Consider the following 14,545-nt stretch of genomic DNA (forward strand, 5'->3'; position numbering starts at 1 on the left):
ACTTTCTAAGTTCTGTTTTGATTTCCTTTTTCAGGTTTTTAAAGTTTTCATCATAGAGTTCCTTCACTTCTTTGGTTAATTCCTAGGTATTTTATTTTTTGTGGGGCTATTACGAATGGATTTGCTTTCCTGATTTCAGCTGCATCCATTGTTGGCATACAGAAAAGCCATTGATTTTTGAGGGTTAATTTTATACCCTGCTACTTTGCCAAAGTTTCAAATCAGCTGGAGTAATTTGGGAGTGGAGTCTGTGGGATTTTTAAAATACAAGATCATGTCAGTTGCAAAGAGGGAGAGTTTTACTTCCTCCTTCCTTATTTGGATCCCTTTTATGGGGGCGGAGAGTGTAGTCCTGAGATGTGAGGGCAGGGATGGTAAGGGAAAAACAAAGGAGGAGGCAACAATGCTTGATAAGATATGTACTCATTACCTTGCTCATGTAATTGTAACCCCTCTGCACGGTATTTTCACAATTAAAAAAGCTTATTAATAAGAAAAAGAAAAGAAAAGAAAAAGAAAGTTCATGTAATAGGTTCCCTATTGTCACTACTGCTATAATTTCCAATCAATACTGTATAGGATAATATATTTTCTGAAGAACAAAGGGTTCATTTAGATTTTTATAAATTATGACTTATTTTGTCTAGGTATTACATTCTCATTATAGCAATTTTCAGTGCATTTTTATTTTGAATGTACCGTATATATTTTCAAGTATATGTTTACATTCTAAGCAAAATAATCACATAATACTGGAAACTGTATATTATTAAACTCTTAGGTTTGACTTTACAAAAAAGAAAGAAAGCAAGAAAGTTCAGGATCAAGTGGTAGTGAAGTAGCTTAGTCATCTTTGTCAAGGTGAATCTTTGTTCTGGTTTAAATTGTTAGTGTTATACTCATCTCTGGTCTTCCCTCTGCCCAGACCTGGGCTCCCCTCCATTCCTGGAGTTCCCTCCATACAGCCAGTCCCTCCTCTCTACCCCAAACCCACCTGAATTCCCATTTACCTCACTTCCTCTCCCCCAGACCCTCCTGTTACCTGGATGGTGAGGGAGGCCATGTGCTCCCTCTTGGGGGAAATATGGCTCCTCTAATAAACCTTATAATAATCTTTCTCCTGTGCCTGCCTGCCTCTGCGTGGTCCCCTGGAATGGATGTGTCCCATCCTCTTTCAAAAATGATTTCAGTTGGGAGCACTTCTTTTATAAAAGGAATTCATCTTTGGGCCTGGCTGGCAGGAAAGTCTGTAGGACTCTAATCTCCAATTAAGCACATAAAAAGCCGGTATTGGAGCAGTGGCTCAAGTGGTAGAGTTCTAGCTTTGAGCAAAACAGCTCAGGGGCAGTGCCAGGATCTCCACCAGAAAGAAAAAAAAAAGTAGTTTGTGTGTTCATTTGTTTTTTGGTGTTGAGACTGTGATAGAGTACGGGGCTTCTTTTTCCAGACCAGGAGGCTAGGAAGCCCTGAAAAAGAGATGATTCTAAACCTGTTCCCTATCCTGGCCATATATTAAAATTATCAGGATGAAACAAGCAAAGAATACCAAGATTATGTCTCAGAACTCTGCAAGTGAGACTCTGGCTCTTTTAGTTTTCCCTCCTTCCTTAAATAGCTCATGGCTGCACAGTGCTGCCAGAGGCAATAATGATTGTTTTTAGACTTTTCCAGCACAGTGACCCCAGGGGTCATTGGTTCTGTGGCATCTGCTCTTGGAGGATCGGCTCACAGTACTTAGTGTAAATATCCAGATGCCCAGGCTTCCTCCGGGAGCCCTAGACCACGCTTGCAGGAGCCTGGGGATGCCATCTGACATCCAGGGTAGGGCTGCACCAACGCGCGCAGAGACGCTGCCCGCGGCGGGTTGGGGGTAGGAGTGGGGGGAGACGGAGAGAAGGGCAAGGACAGTTTGAGGCGTTCAGATCTCCTAAGGCTCGTTTTTCGCCAGCGCCTCTACACTGGGCGCTTTGGACCGAGATCACCGAGAGGTGAGCGGCACTGGGTGCGGCTGGCTTTCCCTTCTGGAACCTTCCTTGAGTCTGGGTGCGCGTCTCCCCAGGTACCTTTTTCCTCCTCCGGCTTCCTGCTCCGCCGCTCCCAGGCCCGGCTGCCAGGGGGAGGCGTGGCGCGGATCTTGCAGCTCCTGCTGAAGGCGACCGACTGGCGGCCGAGGCGCGCGCACCGCGTCCCCGGGCGTCTGTGCGCGCGGCGCCGGCGCTCGGGCCCCGCTTCCTCGCGCTCGGGGGCGTCGCCTCGTCCTGCCGCGCTGCCCCGGGGCGGAGACTCGCGCCGCCAAGGCCGGGGACGCTGGGGCACGGGGCGCTCGGTGCCAAGCGGGTCCGCGCGGGCGCGAGGCGGGCGGCGGCGGCGGCCCAGAGGCGGGCGGCCGCGAAGCTGAGCTGCGCGGCGCCGGGCGGAGGGAGGTGAGTGAGCGGCGCGCGTCCCCCGGCCCTGCCCCGCACCCCGAGACCCCGACGCGGGCCCCGGGAGCTTCTCCGCGGCGTGCGCTCCAGCGTTAGCCCGGCGGTGCTGGAGGACGGGCTTCCCTCTTCCCGCGCCCCAGCAGCCCGCGGCTGCCGGCTCCCGAGCGCCGAGCTGCCCTGGGACGCTGCGGAGGTCAGGCGGGGGGCATGCGGGGCCTTTCTTTTTGTTCTGAGCTTTGTCACCCGCGTCGGCCTCCAAAGTCAAAAGCGTGCGGCGCAACCAAAGTCCTCCTAGTTCCAGCTCTGCGGCGAGGCTGGCACGGGGGAATCTCCCGTAGCTTTTCCTCCGTCCAGCCCACGTGCTCTTGGGCCCTCCGGTGCCCACGTTGCTGCGGTCAGTCGAGCCAGGTGACCCAGAGCTTGGCGCTGGCTTGGGGCACGCTGCCCGAGCTGGTTCTCAGGGATGCTCCGGATCCTCCAGGGAGCCCCAGTGGGGAGCAGCCTCAGGGAGCAACTTTTACCCTGCTGTGCAAACAGTCATCCAGGTTTTAATATTCGATGTAGTATTTAAATGTTTTAAAGTATCGCAGAATTAGAAAACAAATTTGAGCGGAATTTAGGAGCCAACCCGTGCCATTTGGAGTGCCATGATGTACTAGCCATTTTCGGATGTGTCCAGGTCTGCAAAACCAAACTTATGTGACTTTCACGATTGAGATTTCCTTTGTCTGATTTGGGGTCTGCAGGCCCTGCAATGATGCAGATATTAAGAAGCATTCCTAGAGATAGATTATTAAAATATTCACAAGTTTAATGAAATACTTAGTAGCACTAGCATAAACTCTGATTGGCTCAAACTTAGGTGGTCTAGTATTTCAGCTCTCCTCCCACCTCAGGGGAATGGGGGTGGGGATGGTACTGGGAAGTAGTACAATCCCGTGAGGCAGTCCTTGTGGGTCTTTTAAGGCCTTCTAGATTCGTCTAAGCTTATTACAAAAAATTAGCTAAGCTCCTGGTGTTGGCTAGAATAATCCCCTCCCTTTTTTTGTCGGTCGTGGGGCCTGAACTCTGGACCTGGGCGCTGTCCCCCAGCTCTTCAGTTCAAGGCTAGCGCTCAACCACTTGAGCCACAGCGCCACTTCGGACTTTTTCTGCTTATATGGTGCTGAGGAATCGAACCCAGGGCCTCATGCATGCAAGGCAAGCACTGTGCCACTGAGCCACCTTCCCAGCCCAATTTTCCTTTATTAATACATAAAAACCAGTAACTTGGTAAGATTTACACTGTTGTTAAGAAAAATAATTACTTTTGCTCATGGGGCTTGAACTCTGTGAGCTTTTTGTGCAAGGCTAGTGCCCCATCACTTGAGCCACAGCTCCACTTCCAGCTTTTTTGGTGAGTCTCAAGGACTTTCCTGTTTGGCTTTGCACTTTGGTCTTCAGATGTCAGATGTCAGAGTTGCTGGAATTACAGGTGTCAGCCATTGTCTCCTGGCCAGACATTTACTTTTAAGGTGTTACTGGACAAAGGAAAGTGATTTCTTAGATATAAAGAAGAAAAAAGCCTCCTAAGACCTAGTTTGTCATTCTGTTGGAGAGGTTATCACAATTTTCATATTTAAAACAAGGTTGGAGTTGGAAAATGTGGCTTAGCAGTAAGGCGCCTGCTCAGCGAGCATGAGGCCCTGAGTTCAAAGTACCAACAAAGCAAAATTATTTTTGCACAAATGGAAAGAAATGAAAGCTCTGAGGAAGGAGGGGAGGGAATCAAGTTGCTATGACCTGGCCATTAGATGCTAAGGGTGCATCTGTTTTCTAACTCATGGTTGCAGTTCTGGGTAATGATGGGAGGAAAGATTTTGCATTTCCTTCTTCCCCTATAAACATGCCAGACTCAGTGGTACCTGCATATTATTGTGTTCATGTGGCCAACTTTCCTTGCCATGAGGGGCTACGATATTGTCCTGTGAAAGTATTAGCTGCTTTCTGTCTCAGAGGCCACAGAGGCAGAAGGGGATAATGCATGTGTGCCAAGGCTCTTTGAGCAGGTCCTGCTGAACACTGTTAGTAAAAGGGAGTTCCAAGCCAGCCTGGCCTGGACAGACCAACCCTGATTCTTCAGGGGTTCTCAGAGTCCTAAAGTGGCAAGGCAAGGGAAGGAAAAACAAGAGGTCTGTGTCTTTGGCTATAATTCTACTGCATTATTACTTTATTTTGAAGATAAGTTGCCATGTGAAAAGAAGTATTTCCTTTAAGACCTAACATAAGCAATAAGACCCATAATTTTATTAAAAACAACTTTTTTGGAAAAATAAAACTTGAAAGCATTTTTAATAAACATCTCTGAAGATGTTTATTAATATTAGTCTTAGAAAATTGTGGGTGATATTTTACTTGACTTCCAGAAGTGTTCTTAAAGATCTTGATTATTTTGTTTTCTAGACTTTGCAAATTACTAATGATACTAGGTTCAAAGAAAGACTTGGGCAGCCGTTTCCTAGATTTCTAGAGAGCCCTTCTTTGTGCTTCACACAAATTTCTCCCTTTCTCAGATTTTTACATCTTCATCCTATTCTTCTTTAAAACACTAATAGTTGTATTAATAGAACTTCACAGTAAGATTTAGAATATTAACTAGTGCATGACTAAAAATATGTTATAAATATAATAGAATTATGGTGATTTGTATTCTAATTTGCTATGGTTTCCATAATTTTTAAATTATTTTCATTAGTTAAAGCTAGCAATCTTTTGTGCTTGTTGCTTATTTACAGATAAACCATATACATATGGTAATTATGGTTATATTGTATCTGAATGCCCAATTTACATAAGGTAAAAATGTTTTTTAGGAATGAATTCATTGTTAGTGGGAGTAGAGTTAAAACTATATGTTTTCACCTTGAGAATTTTTGGCTATTCTTTGTCAGGTCTGATGACATCATGGTTTCTACTTTGTGCTTTGGCTAATTGCAAAGCTGACTCAGTATTAAGATATGCTTTGCCAGCTGTGGTGGTGTGCTATCTTATTAGTATAACTTAAATTTGTGCTTCTTATATGACTCTTAAATGCTTCCTGTTTTTTGTAAGGTTTAGCTTATTCATCCATTATACCACTGAGCATGTGCCAACTAGATTAGATGTATTTTGTGGTAGGTAAAGGAAAGGGAAATGAGTTACACTTTCCAACCTCTTCCCCATCTCACAGCTTAGTGGTTTATACCACCAAACCCTTGTGAGAGGATAGGGAGGATACAGTGTCACTTTCCACTTGTATCAGTAGTGTTAGTATGTTATCATAGCACAATATAACTAATATGAAATAATACCAAATATTTCATAATTTTAATGGATTATGTTATACTAAACATTTGCTTTCTACCCTCTATCCTCTTTTTGCTTTTTTTTTTTTTTTGGCTAATTCTGGGACTTGAACTCTGGGTCTGGGTGCTGGCCCTGAGCTCCTATTTTGCTCAAGACTAGCAGTCTACCCAGCCACAGAGCCAATCCCAGCATTTTCTGTGATTCATTGGAGATAAGAGTCTTACTGACTTTCTTGCACAGGCTGGCTTCAAACTGGAATTCTCAGATCTCAGCTTTCTGAGTAGCTAGTATTTATAGGCATGAGCCACTAGTGTCTGGCCTCTTTTTGCCGTGTGTGTGTGTGTGTGTGTGTGTGTGTGTGTGTGTGTGTGTGTGTGTGTGTGTGTGTGTGTGTGTGTGTGTGTGTGTGTGTGTGTGTGTGTGTGTGTGTGTGTGTGTGTGTGTGTGTGTGTGTGTGTGTGTGTGTGTGTGTGTTTTGTCCCTTAGCTTGTTTGTTCAAGGCTAGTGCTTTACCACTGGAGGCACAACTGCATTTCTGGCTCTTTGTTGTTGTTGTTGTTGTTTGGTTAACTGGAGATAATAGTGTTGTGGTCTTTCTTGCCCAGGATGGCTCTGAGCCTTGAGTCTTAGCTCTCAGCCTTTTGAGCCACCAGGGCCTGGCTAGTTTCAATCCTCTTTTGGGATAAATATAAATGTAAATTTTAGGTTTTTCTTCTCCAATATGATGGAAGTATCTTCTGCATACCTGGGATGCAAACACTCTGTGGTCTATAGCTGGTCTCATACTTCATCCTCAAATAATTCTTTCAGCCAAGTGCCAGTGGCTCACCTAGCTACTTAGGCTGAGATCTGAAGATCCTGGTTCAAAGCCATTGTGGGCATGAAAGTCTGTGAGACTTTCATCTCCAATTATCCACAGAAAGTGAAGCTGTAGTAGAGTGCTATCTTGAGCAAAAAAAGTCCAAGGACAGTGCACAAGCCTTGAGTTCATTTTTGCCCTGTCTGATTTAAGACTGTGATCCTCCTTCTTCTACCTCCTCTGAATAGCTGAAATTATAGGCATATATCATTATGCCTGACTAAAATTGCAAGTTTATATCTTTCTTACATTTTAATTTTTGTCATTATTGTTTGGCTTTTTTTTAAATTAGGAAGATGCTTATTTAGAGAAAATACGATTAAATAAACAATGAAAATATTCCTTCTCTTCCCTTCTATATATATTCCTACTTGCACCTTATATAATCTGTAACTATCTTTCCTTCATCATGTTTTCTATGCATTTTCCATGTATAGAAAAATATGTTCAGCCGGGCGCTGGTGGCTCATGCCTGTAATCCTAGCTACTCAGGAGGCTGAGATCTGAGGATCGCAGTTCAAAGCCAGCAGGAGAGACCATGAGACTCCTATCTCCAATAAACCACCAGAAAACCGGAAGTGGCGCTGTGGCTCAAGTGGTAGAGTGCTAGCCTTGAGCTGAAGAGCTGAGGGACAGCGCCCAGGCCCAGAGTTCAAGCCCCACGACCGACAAAAAAGAAAAAGAAAAATATGTTCATATATTGGGTGCATTTAAAAATTGTTTTTCAGCAAAATAAAAATCATACCCTGTTATTTTGTATAATTTTTTCACTCCACAGTTTGTATTGTGTTATCTATTGCTCCATCACCAAATGTCTCACCTTGCGAATCTGTGGGCTTCTAGGTTCAGCTGGGTGATTCCTCTCCACATGATGTTGGGACTATTGGTTTTAGTGGATTCAGTTTGGTGGGATGAGAGTTAAAGATGTTTCATTGGTTACTCTCAGTTTAAAAAAAATACTGCAAGATGGACATAATTTAAACACAGTAATGATCCATTGTTTTAGAAAAACAATTCTGAACTGTAATACTCTGATTTTAGTGTGAGCAGAACTGGAGGTTCCTGATGAAAGAGTTTACTCCTTCTTTTCCCTGTTCCATCTGTATTAGGGAGAGTCCAACTGAAGGCTGCTCTAAAGAAAAGTAGTTAGCTTTGCCCAGGGGAAAAGAGCTTTAAACTAGCAAGTTATTTTAAATGGAGTTCATTTAGTTGATCCTTCATTTGGCAGAGAAACCTGTTTCTTTTCAGAAACAGTTGTAGCACAGACAATTGTATGTCAGGTTTAAAAAATGTTTGCTACTAAGCAAATGAAGCAATGGGAGCCAATAGTGGAATAAACCTATAAAGCCAGGAAAGGGCTAGGAAAATGAACAAAAATTAAATCTCTAAATAGTAAGAACATGTACATATCTTTCCAGAGGTAACACATTTTCTCTGCCATGCTTCTGTGCTTAAAAATAAATGAATGTGCCAGGCACTGACTACTCAGGAGGCTGAGATCTGAGGATTGCAGTTTGAAGCCAGCCCAGGCAGAAAAGTCCTGGTGAGACTCTTACCTCCAATTAACCACTCAAAAACTGCAAGTGGGAGCTGTGGCTCAAAGTGACAGAGTACTAGCCTTGAGCAAGAGAGTTCAGGGAGTGCCCAGGCCCTGAGTTCAAGTCCTACTACTTCAAAAAAGAAAAAAAGGTGTCCAGAACCAAAGGCATTAGTGTGCCTTGTCCAGCAGGGTAAGCTAGAGCAAATGGAGTAGGCTTCAAGCCTTTATCCATAAGGCCTGTTCTGGCTTTCGCACACTAGTGGCTGATGGTATCCCAAGATGCTAATCTGCTAAGTCTGTTTTGGGACAGGAAATTTATATATCTAACAAATTCCAAGGCAAAACTGATGCGACTAACCACACTTTGGGAACCATTGAACTGTGGCTGCGGTCAGCTAGCTACCCTTTTCCAGACATTTTAGGTTTTAGTTGTCACAGCTACTCAAGTCTGTAGCCCAATAGCCATAGATAATATAGGGTTAGCCCCTATCTTGTGGTTCTACTGCTGTAGACTCAACTAACTTCTGAATTGCAACTAGAAAAAAAAGTTGATACCAGGAGCTGGTAACTCACACCTGCTCAGGAGGCTGAGATCTGAGGATTGCAATTCAAAGCCAACCCCAGCAGGAAAATTAGTAAGACTCTTATCTCCAATTAACCACCAGAAAACTGGAAATAGTGGTACGGTTCAAAGTGGTATAGTGCTGGCCTTGAGCAAAAAGAGGTTAGGGGCAGCTCCCAGGCCCCTAGTTCCAGCCCCACATTGGAAAGAAATTGCTTCTTTTCTAAACATGTGAAGTCTTCTTGTTAAGTTGTTGTCAGGTACTAATCTATACAGCATAACAGGTATTTCCATAATATTAGATATTGTCAACAGTCTAATGATTATTTCAAGTATAATATTTGCATAGGTTATATTCAGATGTAATATCATTTTAAATAAGTGGTTTGAAAGCCCTTAGATTTTGTTATCCAAATGGGGTCTTGGAATAAGGGACAGCTATGTAAGTAAATGGGTATGGTCCTGTTCCTCTAAAACTTTTTTTTTAAGAATTAAAATTTTTAGAATTAGATGCTTTATAGATATATATATTTTTTGCATTAGGCTTTGAAACTGAGGGCACTGTGCCTGCTAAGAAGATACTTTGCTGCTGAGCCATACCTTCAGCCCTTTTTTGCTCTGGTCTTCCTTCCTGCCCAGGTTCATGCCTGGACCATAATCTACCTATTTTAGGCTTTTATTGTAGCTGGGATGGCAGACTCATGCTAACACTCCTAGCATCTTTCTGTTGAGATGGAGTCTCTTGGACTTTTATGCCCAGGTTGGTCTGGAACCAACCTAGATTCTTTTGATGTCCCATGTAGCTAGAATTACAGATGTGAGCTACTGGTGTCGTTGTTTATTTATTTATTTATTTTTTGTTGGTTGTGGGGCTTGAACTCTGGGCTTGGGCATTTTCCCTGCACTCTTCAGCGTAAGACGAGTGCTCTACCACTTGAGCCACAGCACCACTTCCAGTTTTCTAGTGGTTTATTGGAAAGGCTTATTGGAAATAAGAGTCTTAGCGAGTTTCCTGCCTGGGCTGGCTTTGAACCTCGATCCTCAGATCTCAGCCTCCTGAGTAACTAGGAATATAGGGGAGAACGACCGGCGACTGGCTTTTTTTTTTTTCTTTAAACACAGAGTCTTTCTATGAAGTATAGGCTGCCTTGAACCCACGATCCTCCAGTATGCTAGAATTATTGACGCGCATTACCATGCCAAGCTTCAAGTCTTCTTCTGATATATTTTTCACATATCTTTGAACTTTCTTCAACTAGTAAGAAAAATGTAACAACTAACTCATAGCTTATGGGTAACTACCAAAATTTGGGCTGCAGTCTGGGGCTCTTGAATTAAAAGGAAAAATCTGTAAGTTCTTGCCAAGATTAGGGGGTAGGGCTGTCTTTAGAAAATTCTAAATACTGGATAAACAAGATGGAATTTAGCTCTTCTATTAGTTTTCATTTATCTACATACTCTCTTTTTGGTGTTTCTCCACCTAATACAGAACATTCTTGTTTATTGTATATTTATTATTTATACAAAGTCTCACCCTGTGGCTCAGGCTGGCCTTGAATTGGTAATTCTCCTTCCTGAGTGCTGGGATACTAAGCATACATAATCATGTATGGCTGCATTTTTTTCCACTTTAAAAAGTATCTTTAGTTGTATAAAAGGTTTTGGTTTTATTTTACTTTTTTATTTTATGCCTATCATGGACTTGAACTCAGGACTGGGCACTGTTCCTGAGCTACTTTGCTCAAGTGTAACACTCTACCACTTGAACCACAGCTCCACTTTGTGCTTTTTTGATAGTTAATTGGAGATAAGAATCTCATGTACTTTATTGCGCAGACTGGCTTTGAACCACGATTCTCAGATCACAGCCTCCTGAGTAACTATGATTACAGGTGTGAACCACCTGTGCCTGGTCTTACACGCTCGTAAAGTTTCTACAAACTATCATCTGACTCAATTGGGGAAAATGTGTCAATAACTGGGGTTTGAGGAATTGAGAGAGGAGTGACTGTATACTTCCTGGTACATTTGTAAGTCAGTTTGACAGGTGACTATGGACTTTATCGCTTAATCTTCATGGCTCAGAGGAGGAGGTCAACAAACATTCTAAAATGGGCAGATAGTAAATATTTAAACCTTATAATCCTATGCATTGGTCTGTTTTAACTGTTCTCTAGCAAGCTAGAAAGCATCTCTAAGAGATACTGTAGAAGGCATGGGTCAGTAAAACTTCTATTTATAAAAAATGCACAATATGGTCCATGCTGACCTTCAACAAGATAGAACATGTTTGAACTGTCAAAAAAAAATGTGACCAAGCCCTTGCTGTGTACGGTGTGATGGGGTGTGTTGGCTCATTGCAGTGACTTTTGAACTTTCTGCGGAGCACTCAGCTCTTTGAAGTAGGTGGAGCTCTTCCTGTTGAGAGTGGACAGATAATGTGGCCGCCTCACCGTTTAGAGAAGCTGGATCGTTTCTGCATTGTGGACCTTGGCTTTCCAAGTTCATCTAGTTTGATGATGGTTCTTATATATTTAGCTATGTGATCAAAAGTGATGAATAAAAGTACTTAACAAGCTCAAGGGGCTGATGTATTTAACATATTGTCTATTTTCATATGTCCCTGCCCCCCAATTGCTGGGAATCTAATCCAGATCCTTCTACACACTAAACACATACTAAACACTCTGCCACTGACCTGTATACCCTTCAAACACATTTGTGTCTCCTAAGAGTTTTTTCTTAAAGCAAACAATGCTCAGTTTTGTAAAAGGATCTAATGCCTGTAGATAGGAATCTGCAGTTTTCTGATGACGTAGTACAAACACAAATCTCTAACCGTCACTTTTGAGGAACCTGTGGTTTCATAGATTCAGCTTCAGTCTGAAGTCTCAGTATTTGCCTTTCTTCCTTGTGGTTGCTCTTGCCTGTCACCCCTGTTCCACATCAGGAACCTGGGGGACCCTTGACTTTGCTGTGTGTCCAGCCTGGCACTGGGTCACAGTAAGAGGCTCACTCAGCTCTTCTCTTCCAGGTTGTGTGTAGGACACCCACTGCTCTATATGGTGATCATCTGTGTTGCTTTTGTGGATGGCAGTTGCAGGAGGTAAGGTGGAGAAAAGATTGGATCTAGAAGTAATCTGATCTTCCTCTTTCCAACTATAGTAATAACAGTAGCATCAACATTTACAGTTAATACAAGTCAGCTGTTGTCCAAGCACTTCTGGCATCTAGATTCATTTAATTCTCCTTGTAACCATGAGGGGGGTCAGTGAGGCCAGGGTAGACCTGGTTATCCTGAATTGCCTGGTTCTAGCACTATACCTCACTCTTGGGAGTGTTCAGTGAACTTTTTAATGTCAGGCCTAAGGTAAGAGAATGTTAGTGTTCATCAGAGGCTTCTCTTTAAGCTGAGTCTGTTTCCTGTATTTAGGCTTCAGGCACACCTACCTGCTAGAATATAAAAGATCTTGCAAGCATCCACCTAAAAAATATATTGTTAGGGAATTTAGTATATGAGAGAAGTAGTTTCTCAAAGAACTAGGTAAAAATGAGTTAGCCATAAGGCGTGGCTAGCTGTTAAGAGAGGAAAAGTATTGTTTTTCCTTTTCCTTGTTCCTTATTACAAAAAGGAATTAACAATAAATGAACTTTTTTTGTTGTGCTAGAGACAAACTCTAGGCCCTCATGCTTAAGTGTCACTTAGCTAAGTCACGCTGCTACTACTGGACAAATAATTTAAAATAATATGAAACCAGATACAGTTGGCCTTTCTTATCTCCAGGCTCTGCAACTTGGAATTCATCAAGCTATAATAATATTTGAAAGCTAGTCTTTCTGCAGTGAAATGTGTGACTTCACCAGAAGAGAAGAATAAAAATGCTTTATAGCCTCAAGTACGTTCTGATCAGATCTTGATTTGGGCTCCCATCTGGTGTCATTGCTGGAAGTTTCTGAAAGTCTCTTTGGGCTTTTTGTATTGTGAATAAATGACTGTACATGTAGGTATAGTCTCTTATTCAGTGTTGTGTTAGTATGTTCATGGCATATTGCTGGAAACCTCTTGAAAACCAAAAGAACCCTGACTTTCCCTAGTAGGAGATAGTTTAATTAAATCCTGATACAGTGATGCTTTCTTCAGCCTTTTAACAAAATGGAGCAAACTATAATATGCTTCCAGGAAAAGGGCAGTAAGATGTGTTAGGAGATGGACATTTGTTGAAAGTAAGTATTTCAGCTTGTGTATGCATCAGAAAACCATCTAAAGTGACATCTGAGAACATTGAGAATGGTGTCTATACTTTGAATCACTTATGGAGAGCATAAAGCCATTGAATTAGGTATGCAAGAATGGGGCGGGTTCTGCTGTTTTAAGATATGCGAGGTGTACTTGTGGTTTGTTGATACTGGCACTGGACTTAGACATAAGAAAATATTCTTCTTGTTGGGAGTGGTCCTTTTATACTTTGAAGGGAGAGAAGTAGTTTTATAGTTTACTGTGTATGGTACTCCCATTTGGTGTGTGTGTGTGTGTGTGTGTGTGTGTGTGTGTGTGTGTGTGTGAAGTAGTTTTATAGTTTACTGTGTATGGTACTCCCATTTGGTGTGTGTGTGTGTGTGTGTGTGTGTGTGTGTGTGTGTGTGTGTGTGTGTGTGTGTGTGTGTGTGTGTGTGTGTGTGTGTGTGTGTGTGTGTGTGTGTGTGTGTGTGTGTGTGTGTGTAGCTGGTTGCTACTGCTCAGACCTGCTGGTTGCTACTGCTCAGACCTGTTAGGCTGAGATTTGAGGATTGTGGTTAGAAGCTCCCCTGGCAGTTAAGTCCAATAGACTATTATCTCCAATTAACCACAAAAAGCCGGAAGTGGAACTAAGCAAGTGGTAGAGCATTAACTTTGAGCACAAAAGCTCAAGGACAGTGCCAAGGCCCAGTACCAGCAAAAAATAAATAAAATATAACTTTAAGAGAGTTAGGGAAAAAAAACTTACCTGTGATTCAAATCAGATATGATAGAGCAATGGAATCATTTTTAGGAGACAGGTAGAACTTTCTAGAATTTTAGGGTTTTTTTAAGCGTTCCTCTAGAATATAACAGTGTTTGTTGACATAAGCAATAACTGAATTAAAGGTGCTTTTTTTGGTCTTTCCCCCTGAGACCAGAGCTGCAGATTTGAGGTCATAAGTGGGCAGTGTACCCAGGCATCTAGCCATGGTCATGCAGTGGCTTTGTTGTACATGTTTTTATTTACCCCAGGTCCTTTGCTAGCAGCTAACAGAAGGAAGCTGCCTTTGATGGCAGGTTAACCTCTACTATGAGAATCTGAATATGCTCTTACCGGTGAATCTTGACCTCTCCTCTTCTTCCTCTACCTCCTCCACCTTCCTCTTCACTTTCCTCTTATATCCTCCTTTCCATCATCTTCTACCTTCTGTCCATCCTCTCTTTCCTCTCTTCCTTTCCTTCCTCTTTTCCATCCTCCTACCTTTTTCTCTTTTCTCCCTTTCCCTTTTTTCCTTTCCTTTAATTTTCTGTACTCCTCCCAGCTCTGATAAGATTTTTTTTTAATCTGTTCCAGTCAACTTCCCTTTTACTTCGTGACTGGTGCTCCAATTCAGCCATATCTGGTTTGGGGGTCAAAGTCTGGGAACAAAATTGATCGCCCCTGACTTCTAGCTGTCTCCCTGTGCTCCTTGTGCACTCTTGCTCTCAGTGGGAGACAGTTCTTGTTAACATCACTATGGAGCACATCACCCTACAGTTGCACAAACACAGCCCAGAAGGTCAGAAATGCATGTGCAAGGAGCAGGGGGTCATTTCCATTCTGAATCCTGAAACGGAA

The 14,545-nt window shown here is 42.7% G+C and overlaps 1 protein-coding gene across 4 annotated transcripts in view; it reads left to right on the plus strand.

Moving 5' to 3' along the window:
* The first annotated feature begins 1,967 nt into the window (after positions 1–1,967).
* The window catches only part of Golm1 (golgi membrane protein 1), a 54,746-nt gene continuing 42,168 nt past the window's right edge, over positions 1,968–14,545 (plus strand). The window contains exons 1-2 of one of the 4 annotated variants that reach the window (XM_070035466.1): positions 1,970–1,988; positions 11,743–11,814. The gene's annotated coding sequence lies outside the window, so the exon portion shown is untranslated. Of the gene's footprint in view, positions 1,989–2,278; positions 2,424–11,742; positions 11,815–14,545 lie in introns of those variants that run through there. The other 3 variants (XM_070035463.1, XM_070035465.1, XM_070035464.1) reach the window with 3 other exon arrangements.

Source organism: Dipodomys merriami, unplaced genomic scaffold, assembly GCF_024711535.1.
Source record: "Dipodomys merriami isolate MVZ:Mamm:240054 unplaced genomic scaffold, mDipMer1.0.p SCAF_26, whole genome shotgun sequence".
Taxonomy (NCBI): domain Eukaryota; kingdom Metazoa; phylum Chordata; class Mammalia; order Rodentia; family Heteromyidae; genus Dipodomys; species Dipodomys merriami.